This window comes from Bos indicus, chromosome 3 (genome assembly GCF_029378745.1).
Source record: "Bos indicus isolate NIAB-ARS_2022 breed Sahiwal x Tharparkar chromosome 3, NIAB-ARS_B.indTharparkar_mat_pri_1.0, whole genome shotgun sequence".
In the NCBI taxonomy this organism is placed as follows: Eukaryota; Metazoa; Chordata; class Mammalia; order Artiodactyla; family Bovidae; genus Bos; species Bos indicus.
In genome coordinates, this window is record NC_091762.1 from 24038439 (window position 1) to 24056900 (window position 18462).

The 18462-nt window shown below is 45.3% G+C and overlaps 1 protein-coding gene across 1 annotated transcript in view; it reads left to right on the plus strand.

The window, feature by feature from the left end:
* Window positions 1-239: 239 nt before the first annotated feature.
* ZNF697 (zinc finger protein 697) overlaps window positions 240-18462 on the plus strand; it is a 34657-nt gene continuing 16434 nt past the window's right edge. The window contains exon 1 of the mRNA XM_019956712.2: window positions 240-422. The gene's annotated coding sequence lies outside the window, so the exon portion shown is untranslated. The remainder of the gene's footprint in view (window positions 423-18462) is intronic.

Below are 18462 nucleotides of genomic sequence, written 5' to 3' on the forward strand. Positions count from 1 at the left end.
CGCGGGCTAGGCGCGAGCCGCAGGGCGGGGCCCAGGGTCCGACCAGCCCGCTGCTCCCTTCCCGGGAGCGCTTCGGGGAAGGCGGTAGCGCCTCTCCTCCAGGCCCGGGGTCCTAGTCCGGCCGGGGCTGCCTCCCGGGCGCCCGCTGCCGTGGTGGCAGGAAGTCCCCAGGAACTACAAATCGAGGCATGCTGGGAACATTCCCCTGCTCCTCCCAGGAAATGTCCTTTGTCCAGCCCTACAGGAAGCCCCAGTGAGGAGTCAGCCGGGCCACCAGCCAGTCTGCCAGCCAGCCCGCGGCCGCTGCACCCGCCGCCGCTGCCGCCGCAACAGCAGCAGCACAAGGGCAGTTGCGCCGCGGCGCGGGGCTTGGGCCCGGGCGTGCGGTGCCCTCGCCCCTTGCCGCACCCGACGCCGCGCAGGTAGGAGCGTGGCTGCGGCTGGGCTCCCACGCCGCCCGGGGATGGGGCTGATCGGGACCCGACCGGACTGCTGCCGGGATGGGGCGTGCGCCCCGGAGCGGGTGGCCATACCGCTGGGCGAACTTGTACCGTTGTCTGTTCACCCCGGTCGCAGGGGCCCCGGGGCTGTGGGCGCGAGGTGGGGGTGTACTTAAGGCCCCCCAAGCCGGGACCGAGCTCCTTTAGGGATCTGTGGCGAGGCGCGGGGAGAATGAGGCTGAGTAGCGAGGGAGGAGGCAGCGTTTGAAGAGGCAGTCAGACCGTCCCGCCGACCACCGAAGGGGGCATCCGAGACCCTCGGAAAAAAACGAAGCCCAGGGAGGAGCTTGGGAGGCAAGGAGAAGGTGAAGGGCTTTGTGTGCAGCTGCGGACGGGTACCGACTGCAGCCCCCTCGCCTTGTCTCCCCGCGCCCCCAGCCCCACTTGGGGCTATGGACAGTGGGGATGGGAGACTCCGAGGAGGGCCAGCGGGTCATCTCGGGTCCTTGTGAAACGTGTGCTCCCTTTTCCTCTCAGCTGCATTCTAACCTGACTCGGAGTAGCGGCTTGGGCTGCCATCAGACTGGACAAATGGCACAATGGGGATGAGAGGGTAGATGGGGCAGCAGCAGCTCGCTGTCCTGGGAGTGGTCGCCGCCGTTTAGCTCCGGTAGGCTTCGCACCCCGAAACGCCCATGTCGCCGGTGTGGCCAGGCTGGTACCGTCATCCAGGGGGAATGCCGAGACGGAGGACTGTCAGTGGAGGCACCGGGTGAAGCTTGGTGGGAGGAGAGGACGAGTAAGAGGTTGACGGGGGAGAGTCAGTGCAACAGGGAGTCAGCTGAGAGTACCTGATGGCCACGTTTCGAGAATCGGATGGCCACTTCCTCTGGGACTTTCCGATTTTCCTTTTTCCTAACCGCCCCGTCCCTACCCCAAATAATGAATCACCCACCCTTGCTACGTGAGCTGGATTCAATCTGGTGGTGTCTGGTGGTGTTTATCTTTGCTCTGATACCTGGCCTGTTTGTCCTTTACCTGTAGGTTGACTTGAATACTCTGCATCCCCGATGGCTTTATCCTCCTCTCGTGGGACTCAGGGTGTGGTGAAGGCGGTTGGATAATGGCTACTGTGATGGATGAGTGGGCAACTTTGAACACAGCCCAGGTGTTACGGCTGTGTACCTGAACTCCCTCGCCTAAGCAGCCCGTTTCTCCTTTCTACCCCCACCCTCGTCCCCTAATTCTGTTTAGTTTACTGCTCTACAAGTATTTTTACTCTCTGAGCCACCGGGAAAGCCCAAGAATACAGGAGTGGGTAGCCTGTCCCTTCTCCAGCAGATCTTCCCAACCCAGGAATCGAACCCGGGTTTCCTGCATTTCCGGCGGCTTTACCTGCTCAGCAACCAGGAAAGCCTTCTTCTCTTAAGCCAACATAGGGATATTATTTAATGTGCGGTGTTTTAAGAGCCAAATGAATCTTTAAAGATGGCATTTGGGTGGTGAGGCAGGAGTACCCAAGGCTCATGATGATGTGGTAGGCACAGAGTCCTGTCTCCTATATAAATAGCTTATGGGGAAAAACAAACCTTTCCGGCTGGCTTCTCTAGAAGAGATGAGGCATCTGTAGTGATTTAAGAATGGAGTGGGGAAAAACCCAGTTGTTGAGGCTGAGGACATGAGAATGGTGAAATAAAGAGAATACACTGTGAATTCAGAAGATTTCCAATTGGAGCATATTGGCTGTGTGTGTGCGCGTGTTGAACGTGGAGGTTATCGCTGGGGGAAATTTGATATTCAAAGTTTAGCTGGGCCCCAAGAAAAATATGATGATACCATAGTAAACAAAGGTCATAAATGGGAAGTCAGGCTACCTTTTACAGAAAGGAGAACATAGATGGCCTTCAAAAATGACTGGGATTAAGGGAATGAATGGAAAGAAATCAGGTTGAGAAGCACTGGTGATGGAACTGAATTGGCCTGGGAAGGGTGACCTCGCTGAAGGTTGCATGACTAAGGATGATGGGGTTGCATCACATTTCCTCTCCTTCCCCTCAAAGCTCTTTGGATTTCCTCTGTAGCTACACATTTGCCCAATTTCTGATGTCTAGTTAAGGCAAGGAGAAAGGGTAAAAGCTGGTTAAAGATGATAACTTAAAGCAAGAAAGATCTTGCCTGTTCGTGTAGAGTGAGAAAAAAAAAACAAAAAACAACTCTGCAATGTCATTAAGAGGTCTGGAGCCTGATCCTGTGTTAATGCCATTTGGGCTTTTCCTTTGATCTGTGCTCCTACTTCTTTTTTTCTTTTCCTTCATTCTGCGCAGCTCCCCCCACCTCCGCCCCGCCCCACCCCTTTCCTAACAGGTTTCTTAGTACATAGTATGTAGTGTTAATGTAATCAGAAAGGTAACTCCAGAGTTTGGCATTCAAAACCCTTAACAATTCAGTGCTTACCTACCTCTGTTCTCCACTGGACCTGGGCCACTCATATTACCTATCCATTCTTGCAGCAAAGAGCTCCCTAGTCTGAGATGTAGCATTCTTCCACCTGTGTGTTTCCTCAAGTTGAACTCCATGCCTGTTGGGCATCCCTGCCCTGCCCTGATTATTGTCTCCAAATTCTAGCCCAGCTGGTGCCGAAGTCTTATAGAAGTCTTCCTAGACCTCCCAGTCAGAATCCATCTTATCCCCATTATACTCTGCATCCTCTGAAGAATACCCATCTCTGGTCTGCCTTGTGATAGTTAGATGTTCTCCTTCTCCCCTTCAAAAAGTAAATCCCTGAGGGCAATGGCTCTGTACCCTATACTTTAAACCTAACAAGTGCACAGAGGATGCTATATGAAAAACATGACTAAATGAAGGAATGAGTGAAAGAACTGAAAGAATACATATGTCTTAATTTATCTTTCTGTGAAAAGGAAGATGAAGCCTTTTTACAGACCTGTAAGGATTCACTGCAGATGTGACTCTAAAGCATCTAGACCTTTTCATTTTGTTCTTGCATTTGGAGACCCTAAATGGGTCTGTTACAGTGTCTAGTACAAAGACACTCATTAAGAGTTGTTGAATAGGGTCTTGCTGCTGCTGCTAGTGCTGCTAAGTCGCTTCAGTTGTGTCCGACTCTGTGCGAACCCATAGGCGGCAGCTCATCAGGCTCCCCAGTCCCTGGGATTCTCCAGGCAAGAACACTGGAGTGGGTTGCTATTTCCTTCTCCAATGCATGAAAATGAAAAGTGAAAGTGAAGTCGCTCAGTCGTGTCCGACTCTTAGCGACCCCATAGACTGCAGCCCACCAGGCTCCTCTGTCCATGGGATCTTCCAGGCAGAGTACTGGAGTGGGGTGCCATCGCCTTCTCCATGAATAGGGTCTTAGCTAGCCTAAATTTTAAAACTCTATAGGCAGGATATAGAATGGATTAATCCCAAGGGGATAAACAATGACTTTTGCCATGTTCTTGGAGGTGATATTTTCTTCTCAGTTGTGAAAGTTCAATGTGCTTTCTAGAAAGTAGCACTACGAAGATCATCCTGCTATTTCCAACTAGGCCAATGACTCCATCACGTCACTTTGACTTTTATAGCCCAAGCAGTCTACTAGGATTAAAATGTGGCATATAGAAGTTCAAGACAAATCAGACTTTCAAACTTTCCTTAAAGACATTGCAGTTTGTAGTTGCTCATTTATCTATAACTGGAAAGCTTTTTATGCTTTTGTTTTTTTTTTAATGTGATGACGAGTTACTGTATATTGAACATTTATGTATCAACGATTATTGTTTATTTGCTAAGTCATATCTGACTCTGTGACCCCATGGACTGCAGTCTGCTAGGCTCCTCTGTCCATGGGATTTCCCAGACAAGAATCCTGGAGTGGGCATTTATTTTTCTAAGGGATTTATCTGACCCAGGGATTGAACCCACATCTCCTGCTTGGCAGGCGGATTCTTTACCACTGATACACCTGTTTTTTATGCTTTTTTTTTTTTTTTTTTTAACGTGATGAAGGAGTTACTGTATATTGGACATCTATGTATCAGTTATTAAACTAGAGAATTTCTATGCATTGTCTTAATCTGATGATTTACATATTACAATCATCTCTGTTCTAAAAAAGGAGGAAACTGGGTCTCAGAGAGAAATTAGGGATCTTGCTTAGAGTCCCAGATGCTAGAGATAGACCGGAATTTAGGTCTGTTTTCACAACGGGTGTGTTTTTGTTTTCCCTGGGAGAAAACTGCTAGATCTATGTTCTTCCTCTGAGGTTCTTCACTTTACGGATTTCCTTCCTGGAATATTGTTGGGCTTCTAAATGCATCCTAATGGATCTCATGTGAGAGGCCCGGGTTCTTCATACATTCATTGTTTTTATGCCCTCACAATCCCATGGCCATCATTTGGAAAGACCAGGTTCAGAATCCATAATAAGACCTTTGGTCATAGAACTGCTTCCCTGGAATTCTTTCCCATTTTCTCACAGCCTATTATCTGAATTCTTTCTGTCTTCCCTCCAGGGCAAGTCTCACGCTTTCCCCCTTCTGTAGCCTTTCTTGACCACTCCAGGCCACATTCAGGCTCTCCTCTAACCTTTGGCATTGCCTGAAATACCTGAGGCTCAGTGTCTTCTTGATGAATGTAGACTTGAATGAGCCCCCACCGTGTGCTGGAATTTGCCTATTCTCTGCGCAAGGCAGGGACTGCATGTCCAGAACACACCCCGGCATATGGTGGACTTTCAGGAATTGTGAGTTTGGTAATGAACTGGTAATGACTCAAAATGCAAAAGTGCAGGCATGAAACATTATTTGCATGTTGCTAGTTTGTAAGAGAGAGATCGGAGGGTCATTTTCTTAGTTATTATAATTTTCATCCTTTTCACCAGACTGCCCAAAAAATTAAGCACCCTCTGGAAATAAATGAGAGCAGATCTGGGTATTGCTCAGTTGTACGAGCTTGATCAGTGCTGAACGATGATGGTGTTTTATTGATGCTGGGTAGATAGGCTTCCCTGGTGGCTTAGCTGATAAAGAATCTGCCCTCAAAGCGGGACACCTGGGTTTGATCCCTGGGTTGGGAAGATCCCCTGGAGAAGGGAATGGCAACCCACTTCAGTATTCTGGCCTGGAGAATTCCATGGACTGCAGTCCATGAGGTCGCAAAGGGTCAGACCCGACTGAGCAACATTCACTTCACAGCCTGGGTGGGGTCACAGCTTCAGTACCTTAATCCTTGCTGTCAGGCACACCTTCTGCCACATCTCCTAGGAGAGGCCTCTATGGTGCACGTCAGAGAAAACTGGAGGGGTTTCCCTGCTGCTGCAGATATGGGGGGGAAAAAAGGCTGGAATGAGGAAGGAAGATAGTTCCTTCTGTTTTTACCTCTGAGAAGAGTAGCATGATTTGTATGGGGTATGGAATTGGGTTTTGTTGCATTATGTATTAATGGGGATGTTAAAAAGATCAGCAGCTGCCCCTCTGTGGGTGAAGAGGCTTTGCCACAAGATGGCTTTGCCATCTCCTGAGCCTTCTTTTCCCTGACCTCAAGGCCCCACAGTGCTGTGGACGCCTTGGTATAAGCACAGTGTGTGGGGGTTCTTAAAAGCACATCAGTCATTTTAAATGAGGATAGGGCAGTTCTGATTGGAGAAGGAAATGGCAACCCACTCCAGTGTTCTTACCTGGAGAATCCCAGGGACGGGGGAGCCTGGTGGGCCACCGTCTATGGGGTTGCACAGAGTCGGACACAACTGAAGCGACTTAGCAGCTTAGCAGCAGGGCAGTTCTTGGGCTTCCCAGCTGGTGCTAGTGGTAAAGAACTCACCTGCTAATGCAGGAGACTAGAGACTCAGGTTCAGTCCCTGAGTCAGGGAGATCCCCTGGAGGAGGGCATGGCAACTCACTCCAGTAGTCTTGGCTGGAGAATCCCATGGACAGAGGAGTCTGGCTGGCTACAGTCCACAGGGTCACAAGGAGTCGGGCACAGCTGAAGCAACTTTGCATGTACACAGTTCTTGGGGTCCCTGCACTTGTTCAGCAAGTCATGCACAATACATCCAGAGGCTGGCAACAATGTTCCAGTCAGATGTGTGGAGCACCACCTGCAGTTCTCTAGTTTCCCCTTCCTGCAGAGGGTCAAGTCGGGGTCATGTGCACACAGCTCTAATTTGCTAAAATGTATATAAAGGGGAAGAGAGCCTACATTCATTCAGAGAGGCATTTGAGATATATTTTCTCCCGAGAACTTTGTCAGAATCTTACCCAGACTTACAAAACAAGAACCATTCTTTCTAGGTTTTATTAATAAGAAACATTACTTTGGTCTCAGTGTCCTACCTATTCAGGAGGTTAGCTTATCTCTGATGCTTGATCATGCTTAAACAGGGCACTCTGGGAAGAACACCTTTCCAGTTATTCAACTTTTTTTCCAACAGGTAAGAACCTTGGTGAATTTCAAAGAATCTCTTAAGGAAAAAAAAAAAAAAAAACAAAAACCCTCATGCAGGTATTGACAATGATTTCTGGTAGCAGTAGGTAGTTTTGAAAGCAGTGGGTTTTAGAAATGATTTCATCTGAATGTAATCTCCATAAGACAGAACTTAGTGTAATGGGTAGCACGGTACATGTTAAAAAAAAAAATTGCTGAATGAATGGATATATTACACTTTAAAACATTTACTTTGATGCTTTCCTAATATGATGGTACTGCCAATTTTTTATAAAGAGATATGGCAAAGGGTGTAGCTTATGTGTTATATTAGATGGGGAAAGGACGTTTTATATGTACATATAATTTTTTAAAAAAATAGATTTTATTTTTTTAATCTTTTAAATTATTTTAAAAACATTTATTTGGCTGTGTTGGATCTTAGCTATAGCACGTAGAATCTCTGATGTGTCAGGTGAGATCTTTCCTTGCGGTGTACAGACTCTCTGGTTGTGTCTTGTGGGATCCAGAGTGCTTGAGCTTCAGTAGTTGTGGCAGCCAGGCTTAGTGCCTCGATGGCATGTGGGATCTTAGCTCCCCAACAATGGACTGAAGCTGTGTCCCCTGTATTGCAAGGTGGATTCTTAGTCACTGGGTCACCAGGGAAATCCCTTAGACTTTATTTTTTTGAGCACTTTTAGGCGCACAGCAGTATATTTTTAATTTTATTTATTTTTGGCTGTGCTGGGTCTTAGTTGCTGCGTGGGTATTCTCTAATTGTGGTGAGTGGGGGGCTACTCTTGATTGCAGTGTATGGACTTATTGCTGTGGCTTCTCTTATTGTGGAGTACGGGCTCTAGGGGGGGTGGCCTTCAGTAGCTGCAGTTCGTGGGTCCTAGAGCACAGGCTCAATTGTTGTGCACACCGGCTTAGCTGCTGTGTGGCACGTGGGGTCTTCCCAGACCAGAGATTGAACAGGTGGTCCAGCATCGGCAGGTGGATTCTTTACCACTGAGCCACCAGGAAAGCCCTCACAACTACATTGAGCAGAAAGTACAGAGAGTTCCCATATGCTCTCTGTGTCTTTTCATGATTTGATAGCTCATTTCTTTTTAACTCTGAATAATATCGTTTGAATCAATGGATGTGAAAGTTGGACTGTGAAGAAAGCTGAGCGCTGAAGAATTGATGCTTTTGAACTGTGGTGTTGGAGAAGACTCTTGAGAGTCCCTTGGACTGCAAGGAGATCCAGGCAGTCCATTCTAAAGGAGATCGGTCCTCGGTGTTCTTTGGAAGGAATGATGCTAAAGCTGAAACTCCAGTACTTTGGCCACCTCATGCGAAGAGTTGACTCATTGGAAAAGACTCTGATGCTGGGAGGGATTGGGGGCAGGAGGAGAAGGGGACGACAGAGGATAAGATGGCTGGATGGCATCACTGGCTCGATGGACATGAGTCTGAGTGAACTCCGGGAGTTGGTGATGGACAGGGAGGCCTGGCGTGCTGTGATTCATAGGGTCTCAAAGAGTCGGACATGACTGAGTGACTGAACTGAACTGAACTGAACTGAATGTACCACAGCTTATCCATTCACCTACTACGGACATCTCGGTTGCTTCTAAGTTTTGGCAATTATGAATAAAGCTTCCATAAACGTCCATTTGTGGAGATGTTAGTTTTCAACTTATTTGGATAAATAGCCAGGCATACAATTGCTAGATTTCACCAATGCAATGGACATAAACTTGAGCAAACTTTGGGAGATGGTGAGGGACAGAGAGGCCTGTCCTTCTGCAGTCCATGTGGTCACAGAGAGTTGGACACGACTAGGTGACTGAACAAAAACATAACACGCTTAGTTTTCTAAGAAACTGACAAATTCTCTTTCAGAGTGATTGTGTTATTTTGCCTTTTTTGTCAGCCGTGAATAAGAGTTCCTGTTCTTGTACATCCTCACCAGTATGTAGTGTTGTCACAGTTTTGGCTGTTTCCTCACCAGTATGTAGTGTTGTCAATGTTTTGGCTGTTTTGCTATTCTAATAGGTTGTTGTTGTTCAGTCGCTCAGTCATGTCTGACTCTTTACAACCTCGTGGACTGCAGCAGGCCAGGTCTCCCTGTATCTCACCATCTCCCAGAGCTTGCTCAAACTCAAGTCCATCGAGTCGGGGATGCCATCCAACCATCTTGTCCTCTGTCATCCCCTTCTTCTCCTGCCTTCAATCTTTCCCAGCATCAAGGTCTTTTCCGATGAGTCATTTCTTCACATCAGGTGGCCAAAGTATTGGAGCTTCAGCTTCAACATCAGTCCTTCCAATGAATATTCAGGGTTGATTTCCTTTAGGATTGACTGGTTTGATCTCCTTGCTATCCAAGGAACTCTCAAGAGTCTTCACCAGCATCACAATTTGAAAGCATCTATTCTTCAGTGGTATATCATTAATTTACAGTTCCATAGTGACATAAGAAAACCTGTGCCCTCTGCATTGGAAGTGTGAAGTCTTAACCACTGAACAACCAGGGAAATCCCTGCCTATTTTAAAATTAAGTTACTCATTTTCTTACTGTTAAGTTTTAAGGATTCTCTGTATATTTTGGAAAGCAGTCCTTTATCAGATATGTGTTGTGCAGATATTTTGTCCAAGCTTAGGTTCTGATTCTCTTGATATATTTCCATATATATGAACTTTTCTTATATTTTTCTTTTTGAGAGGCATACCAGATCTATTTTAATATAAAACAGGTTTACCCCAGAAATGAAGACAGATAGTGTGAAATAAACTTGAAGAAATGCTTAAAAAAAATTATTTCATTTATTTTTGGCTGTGCTAAGTCTTCTTTGCTGCATATGGGCTTTCTCTAGTTGCAGCTAGTAGGGGCTGCTCTCCAGCGGTGGTGATCAGGTTTCTCATTGTGGTGGCTTCTCTTGTGGAGCACAGGCTCTAGGTGCATGGGCTTCAGTAGCTGTGGCTCCCAGGCTCTAGACCACAGGCCCAGTGGTGGTGGCCCACCAGCTTAGTTGCCTTGAGGCATGGGAAATCAGACCAGGGACTGAATCTGTGTCTCCTGCATTGGTGAGTGAATTGTTAACCACTGGACCACCAGAGAAGTCCCCTACTGTTTTTTTTTTTTTTTTTTAAATAAGGTAACTGCCAATTAAATTTAACCAGACGGTGGCCACAGCCTTTAATGAGCTTGGGGGCAGTTACTATAGGAGCTCTTTTTATTTCTGTTTCCCCATTCCCTCATAGGTACTTGTGTTTATTGATTGAATTAGTGGCTTAGTAAATATTTCTGGTCACCTACTTCCTAAGCGGCACATACCCATTTAAAAAACTTCTTTAAGAGCCTATGTTTGTCTCATAGCTTAATTATGGACCCTTAGGAAAGGGTTCAGAGAAGGCAATGGCACCCCACTCCAGTACTCTTGCCTGGAAAATCCCATGGACGGAGGAGCCTGGTAGGCTGCAGTCCGTGGGGTCGCTGAGGGTTGGACACGACTGAGCGACTTCATTTTCACTTTTCACTTTCATGCATTGGAGAAGGAAATGGCAACCCACTCCAGTGTTCTTGCCTGGAGAATCCCAGGGACGGGGGAGCCTGGTGGGCTGCCGTCTATGGGGTCTCACAGAGTTGGACACGACTGAAGTGACTTAGCAGCAGCAGCAGGAAAGGGTTTCCATAGGCTGATGACTATAAGTGAGAAGAGAAGTCAAGATGTGCAGATCCTTCCTGTCAGAGCCAGCAATCAAAACAGAATCCCAAAGCCCAAGAAAACTGCTGGAGAATAAACTTTGGTCTGAGTAGATGCTCTAATAATAAATATTGAATACAGATTTCTCCTGTATTTGATTGTGCTTCCTGTTGCCCTCTCCTCCCAAGCAACTTTTTATTTAGTCTCCTGACTACTTTGTAAACGTTGAATGTTGATCTTTTTTCATCCTCATTTAATTTCTAGCCCTGTTGGTTCTAGCCCTGTCTTTCCTGCAGGGACGGGAGAGAAGCAGTTGTCCTGTACGACTAGGAAAGCCCAGGAACAACCATGGATCCAGACACAGCTCTGGGCCACCTCTTCTTTGCACCACCGAGTTGCTTGTTAAAGCCTTGGAGAGGAGGCAGGACACGCACAAGACTATTTGATGCCAACAAGGGCTGCTGTCATTTGGCCATGGGACTCGGGATTCTCTTTTGAGAAGGTTCTAACTTTTGAAGCTAATCACCACTATCATATCTACCTGTGTAGCAGGATAATTAAGCATGCTTGGCTCCTGGTGCTGACAGGTTATTGGATCCAGTTAGGAGAGCTAGCTTGTTTCCAGGGCTCTCTGCCTGACATAATCTTAGCCAGATCACTAGATTTCCTGGTCCTATTAGTCCTTCATTTTGAGACTGAGGAAGGAAATAATTAGCCCTAACTTTATCCATTTAAAGAACTATTTGACAGTTTGGGAATGACAGATGTTAATATAATATATACAGAATGAATATATATATTCTAATATAGAGAGAATGGATAAACAAAAAGATCCTACTGTATAGCACAGAGAACTATATACAGTATCTAGTAGTAAACCATAATGGAAAAGATTTTGAAAAATAATGTATATGTATATATATGGTGTATATATATATATACATGTGTATTATATATGTGTATATATATATATATGCATGCATGCTAAGTCACTTCATTCATGTCTGATTCTTTGCAACCCTATGGACTGTAGCCCCCCAGGCTCCTCTGTCCATGGGATTCTCAAAGCAAGAATACTGGAGTGAATCTCCTACAGGGATCTTCCCAACCCAGGGATCAAACCTGGATTTCTTATGTCTCTCCTGCATTGGCAGACAGATTCTTTACCACTATTCTTTACCACTTTACCACTATTCCCACTATATATGGGAAGCCATATATATATATATATATATATATATATATAAAACAACAGAAATTAATACAACATTGTTAATCAACTATACCTCAATACAATAAATTTTTGTACTGAAGAACTATTTGAAGGCTCATTTTGTGGGGAATCATGAAATTGCATAAAGCAATATGTTCCCACCAGGACTTACATTTGGGAGGTGGGAGGGAGGGAGAGAGGGCAAACAATAAGGTACAACTTATAACTATGATTATATTTTTAAAACTAACATTCAGTCAGTTCAGTCACTCAGTCATATTCAACTCTTTGCAACTCCATGGACTCCATGGACTGCAGTATGCCAGACTTCCCTGTCCATCACCAACTCCCAGAGCTTTGCTTAAACTCATGATGCCATCCAACCATCTCATCCTCTGTCATCCCCTTCTCCTCGTACCTTCAGTCTTTCCCAGCATCAGAGTCTTTTCTGATGAGTCATTTCTTTGCATCAGCTTCAGCATCAGTCCTTCCAATGAATGTTCAGGACTGATTCCCTTTAGGATTGACTGGTTTGATATCCTTGCTGTCCAAGGGAGTCTCAAGAGTTAGGCAGAATGAAATAAGGAAGAGTACCCTAAAGAATCATATACAAAGTGAGATAATAATAATTCTCCTTGAGCATTTAACACTAATCTGAGAAGGTAGACCCAGTTGTTTCTCTCATTTTGTAGATGAAAAAGCCCAGGCTCAAAGAGATTGGGCTAGAGACTGGATTCACACAGGTGGTCTGGCTCCAGAATCTGAGCTGTCATTTGTTTATTGGAGTATAATTGCTTTACAATGTTGTGGTAGTTTCTGCTGTACAATGAAGTGAATCAGCCATATGTATACATATATTTCTTCTCCCTTGGACCTCCCTCCCCATAACCCCTTCCCACCACTCTAGGTCATCCCAGAGCACCATCTGAGCTTTTAACCACTACCAGTATTGCTTCCCACTAGGAAAGGGGAGACTTGTTTCTTGAGAGAGAACAGCACAGTGAGAGAGGAGAAGCACAAGGTGCCTTTTGGGAGGCTTGAATCATGCCTTTTTGAGGCTGAGGTTAGCTGGCAGAAAAGTCAGGGAGAGGTTAGCGCTTTCAGCTACATTGTCTCAGGCTTGGAGTTTGCACTTCTCTAGACAGAATGGCAAAGTCAGTTAGAGGTTTCTGAGCAGGAGAATGGCCAATGGCAAATGGTAAATGGAGTGGCAACTATGTTTTAAGATGCTTCCGGAAGCGTCTACTACAGTAATAAGAGAAAATAGAGGAGAGAACTGAAAAAGAAGGACTTGGCAGCTGATTGGATTGAAAAGGGTGAGGGGAGGGGCCAAGGTTGACTCCAGGGTTTTAAACCTGATGAGTAAGAACAAAGAGGCTTTTAACAGAAATGTGCAGGTGATTTGTAAGACAGGTTTGGAAGGAGAACTAATGTTTTTCAATATGACAAGGGCCAGATCCTTTCCAAATGGAAAGCCCCTTCGAGTTTTCAACAACCTTTCAAGGTAACTTGTTGCTCTCTTTGTATAGATGAGAAAAGTAAGACTTAGTTTGGTGAACAGCCATCCTAGGAGCATAGAGTGTGTAAGTGACAAACTTCTGTTTGCAGCCAGATCTGTTGGTGCCATTACCGGTGCTTTCCTTCCAGTTTGGACTGCCCATCCCCGATGCCCCCAGCCCCCTGGCCCCGCGTCCCGAGTCCCATGTGACATACAGGGCAGCACTTCGGTACGGAAGGGACGCTGAAGCTCCTCAGCTGTGACGCTTGCTGCACCATTAGAAATACGGACCTAGAATACAGGTCAGGGGGTGGAGGGAGAGTTTTGTATTCGTGGGGTCTCTGGACAGAGGAGGTATTTACTGAAAACTAGGGGAAGGGGTATCGTGATTGAGAGGAGAGGGAGAAGAAAATGTAAACAGAAACCTGGGAGGTCAACCTGTTGGGAGATAAGAGAAGCAGGGTACTAAGGGAAGTGGTGACGCCTAGAACAGTGGGTGCTAAGGTATGAGAGAATTTCAAGGATGGCATCTCAACAGGATTTCTGTAGTCATTTATTGCATCTTGATTATGCATGTCCAGCACATTCCAGTGTTAATGGTGAGATCATAGAAGAGACTGAATGTTGGATTGGAAGATGGAAAATTATAGCTGATGCTGATGTGAGCCAGACTCAATGTTAGCAATGATTGTGATCTACTGAGATGTTACACACCTGGGAAGACCATGGTTCACTAGGAAACTGATGTGTGTGGTGATGAGGTTAGAACTGATCAGGGCTCACTGACCCCAGCCCTGCTTTTCCCAGTAGCTTGTAAGACCTGTTGGCTCTGCAGAAGGAAATATAATATTGTTTGATAACTGGCTTTAGGCATTTAAAAAATGAAAAGGAAGGAAAGTCTTTGCAGAAGAAAAGTCTCTCCTTTCAATGAAAGGGTTTCATTCATAGTTTGAATTTTTAAGAGTCTTTAAAAATATTTTTAATTGCATGATGGAAATACTCTATTAAGATTCTCTTTTAAAATTTTAATTTAATTGTTTTGCCTTTTGGCCACACTGCATGGCACGTGGGATGGTTTCCAAACGAGGAATTGACCTATGGCCTCTGCAGTGAAAGTGCTGGATCCTAGCCACAAGGCCACCAGGGAACTCCCTAAAATTCTTTGAAAATGACATACCAGTTGTTCAGGTTGATGCTCCATAAGTATTCTTTTCTCTCCAGCTGTCTGTCTTTTATGATGACTTCTTTTTCAAATGCTGTACCAAAGACAGACGTATTCATTGTTTACCATAACACTCCCATTAAGTCAATGTTAATTCAGAATGACTGCTTTTTTCTGGGCAACAAGATGTCTTTTTTCTCTAAGACAGACAGTAGGTAATCCAAAATCTGTTAATTCGGAGATAATTTCTGAGGATCACATGAACTTAAGTTTGAAGAATATCTTTTATGTTTTTTAGAGGAAAGCTGTTTAAAATGAATATGGTGGGGCAGGGGAGGCAAGAGTCCAGAAGAGAACAAGAAAAATAGGAAGAAAGAAGGTAGTGTCAATGAATGCTGTCAGCAAAGCCAGAGCACTAAACCCATGAATATGACAGAGCTGGTTGGGAGAGTCTGGCGCAGGGGAGATGGAACTTAAAAGGAATCGGGTAACCTGAGTGGTAGTCCCAGTTCTGCCACCAGCTCGTGTTTGTGAATTCAGACAAGGCACTTATCTTCTCTGGTCCTCATTTTCCTTATCTGTAAAATGGTGGATCCTTTAAAGAAATGTTCAACAAAAACACATGAGATCTCTCATCTGTGGATGGAGTCTCTTCCCTTAGCTTATGGTTGGCTTGCTCCTGCCACCTGGCCCACTTCAGCACCACCTTCCATGCAGAATGCAGAGCTATTAAAACAAGCAAAAAGATAATGATAGAAAAGAGGGTGAGTCTGAGAAACTGTATTTGTAGTCATGGGCCATGTTGGATGACTATGGGTGGGTGGTACCCTTCCTTAATGATCCTTTCATGTGACCTGGGCTCTTTGTACTGAGGAGTTTGAGTTTATCCCAGAACTCCCTTCTTCACATGGCTATTTCCATGTTATTATGTATTTGCAGGCAGGATGACTTTGCGAACACTCTGATGATTTGTTAGGAATGAGTTGGTGACTTTGGCCAGATTTTAATTCGTTTTCTTTTGAGAAGACAAGGATTAACTAACAAAGCATTTTGTGTCCTGGGTAGGTTATGGCTTGATTAACGTGCTCTGACTCACTGCCCAAATAAGCTGCTGATGGGAGCCATAAACCCAGGGTCAAACTTGTATAAATTAGCCACATCCCAGAGAGGCAGGCTGTTAGAGGCTAGAAGAGCAATTTAACATCCTCTCAGTGCACCTGCCACATAACACAAGCGATCAGGACATGAAAAGTGGATGAACTACTGATGCCAAGTCGCCAGCCTGAGTATTTCAGCCAAGCACCATAGGCAATGCTAGGTTGAGCAGAAAGGGGATTAGAACACAAGTTGAGATGCCAGGGATTTAGGCTCCTGTCTGTGCTCAACTGGTGCATTCATGGGTAATTCACTTACCCTTTCTGGGTCCCTGTTGCCTGACTCATCTGTCACATAGGACGCTAGACTAAACCAGGGCTTCCCTGGTAGCTCAGCTGTAAAGAAATCCACCCTCAATGTGGGAGACCTGGGTTCAATCTCTGGGTTGGGAAGATCCCTGGAGGAGGGCACGGCAACCCACTCCAGTATTCTTGCCTGGAGATTCCCATGGACAGAGGAGCCTGGAGGGCTACAGTCCATGGGGTTGCAAAGAGTCGGACACGACTGAGTGACTAAGCACAGACAGACTAACCAGCAAATTGGATCAAGCAAGTTGCATTTGCCATGCCCCTCATTCTGCTCCATCCTTTTTGAAACATACGGATGTTTTTTGTGCTAATGCCTGATTCAGAGTTTACTGTCCCTATCATCTCTTCTCCACCTGCCCACCAGAAGATCTTGTGGCACAGAGTGTGAAACTGCTGTTACTTCGCTAACCCGAAACTGCTCTGGAGGTTTTCTGAAATGATAGGAAGGCATCATGAATCCTCTTAGTAGAGGTTCATGTCAGGGATTTTGCTTTGTTTTTGTGTCCTGTATGCTTTCAGAGCCCGAGGGAAAGCTATGGGCTTTCTCATCAGAAGAAAGGTTCTGCAGACACTTTCACGTAAGGTATCCAGAGTTCGTGGACTCTCAGGGCCCTCAGGCTAAGAACCCAGGCCTAAGGAAAATACAGTTATTCTGTTTATAAGCTTGTTTAGGACTACTGCTCTCTTCAAGAAATGCCAGGAGCTGGAGGTAAAAGGACAGAAGGAACCCAAACAGCCTGGGCCTGATGATTGACTTAGGAACTATGATGTTCAGGCCATGAGGGGGCCCTGGACACTCTGACCTCCTTCTTGAGACAGATGCCCCACTGCTTAGATGAAGGTTGTGTCCTGTCGTGGCTTCCATGCGCCACAGACTTGCCTGTACTCTTGGTTAAGATGGAAACTATCTGCAAGCCTTTAGTTTCCAACATGAAGTGGGAACATGATCTTGTCTAGCTGTTCTCTCTGTAATGTGGTATCTCGAGTATATTTGGATGGCATCCTTAGTGGTTCCCTGAGAAGGACACAACTTAAAAGTCCTCAGTTTGGGCTGCTAAGGTAATTCTGTTCCTGCCAGGGTGCATCTCATGGAGATAACATTTTCATAAATCACTAGTGTATTAGCTTTCTTTTCATCTACACACATTTTTTTTTAATCCTCTTCGAACAGTGGTCCCCAACCTTTTTGGCACCAGGGACCAGCTTTGTGGGAGACAATTTTTCCATGGACCCAGGCAGTGTGGGGCTGGGAGGGGTGGGGGAGGATGGTTTCAGGATGATTCGAGCATATTACATTTGCTGTGCATTTTATCTCTATTATTATTAAATCTGCTCCACCTCAGATTAGATCCCAGAAGTTGGAGACACCTGCCTTAGGAGATCATTCTGGAGATGACCAGTTATTGATGTACTTCATCTGTTGGACCATTGCATCGGTTTGTCGGCTTGACTTTACTGGGGATACAGCATTCCTCTACCAGAGCTGTCACAGCCAGGGCTCCCAGCCAGGTTTATTTTCTCTATTCCCATGCACCACCACCCCACCCCCATTTTTGGCCTCGCTACTTGGTTTGTGGGATTTTAGTTCCCCAACTGGGGATTGAACTCAGGACCTTGGCAGTAAGACTGCAAAGTCCTAACCACTGGACTTCCAGGGATTTCCCTGTCTTCTCTCTTGATTGTAGAGTGGCTGAACTAATAATGGTAGAAAGAAACAAGCACTGGCTGTGGTGTTAAGAACTCCTTCTTTGAGTTCTTGGGAAAAATGCAAGTAGTTATGAAAGCAGAAACAGTTTTCTGATTCTATTTTGTATATAACAGCTGTTCCTCTATTTCATAAATAGGAAAAAAAAAGAGAGATTCAAAATCATGAAACTTAAATTTCTTTCATCTTTTTCCCTTCTGCCTCTCTTCTCAATACCCATGAGCTCTGTTCAGTATTAAGGATTGTAATCACTCCTGATTTGGCACACTTTGTAAAACACAGACTAACCCTTTTGTGGAAGTTACTGACATTGTATTATGGTCTGCTCAGAATGTAAACAAGTACACGCGTGTACTGTCACTTTAGTCGTGACTGACCCCGGGCTCCTCCGTCCACGGGATTCTCCAGGCAAGAATCCTGGAGTGGGCTGCCGTGCCTTCCTCCAGGGGATCTTCGTGACTCAGGGGTTGAACCTGCATCTCTTACTGCAGGCAAGTTCTTTACCGCTAGTGTCAGCTGGGAAGCCCTAAATGAATATAAGCAGCCTTAAATTTCAGAAAAAAAAAGATTTATGTTTTCTGTTTTTAAACTTTATTGGTAAGTTTTCTAGTGAATGCAGGAGTAAAATCAGATCTACTACCACCTAGCTTCAACAGAGATCAGTGTATGCCTATCTTATTTTATCTGTATGTACTCCCCTCTGTCCTGGAATTCCAGACATATCACTTCAAATAATGCAAATTCCAGACATAGCATTTCACCTGTAAATATTTTCTTATGTATTTCTTAAAAACACAAGAGTAATTCCTCAATATCAAATAACTAACCCTCATTCACAAGTCCACAATTGTTTTATACTTTGTTTT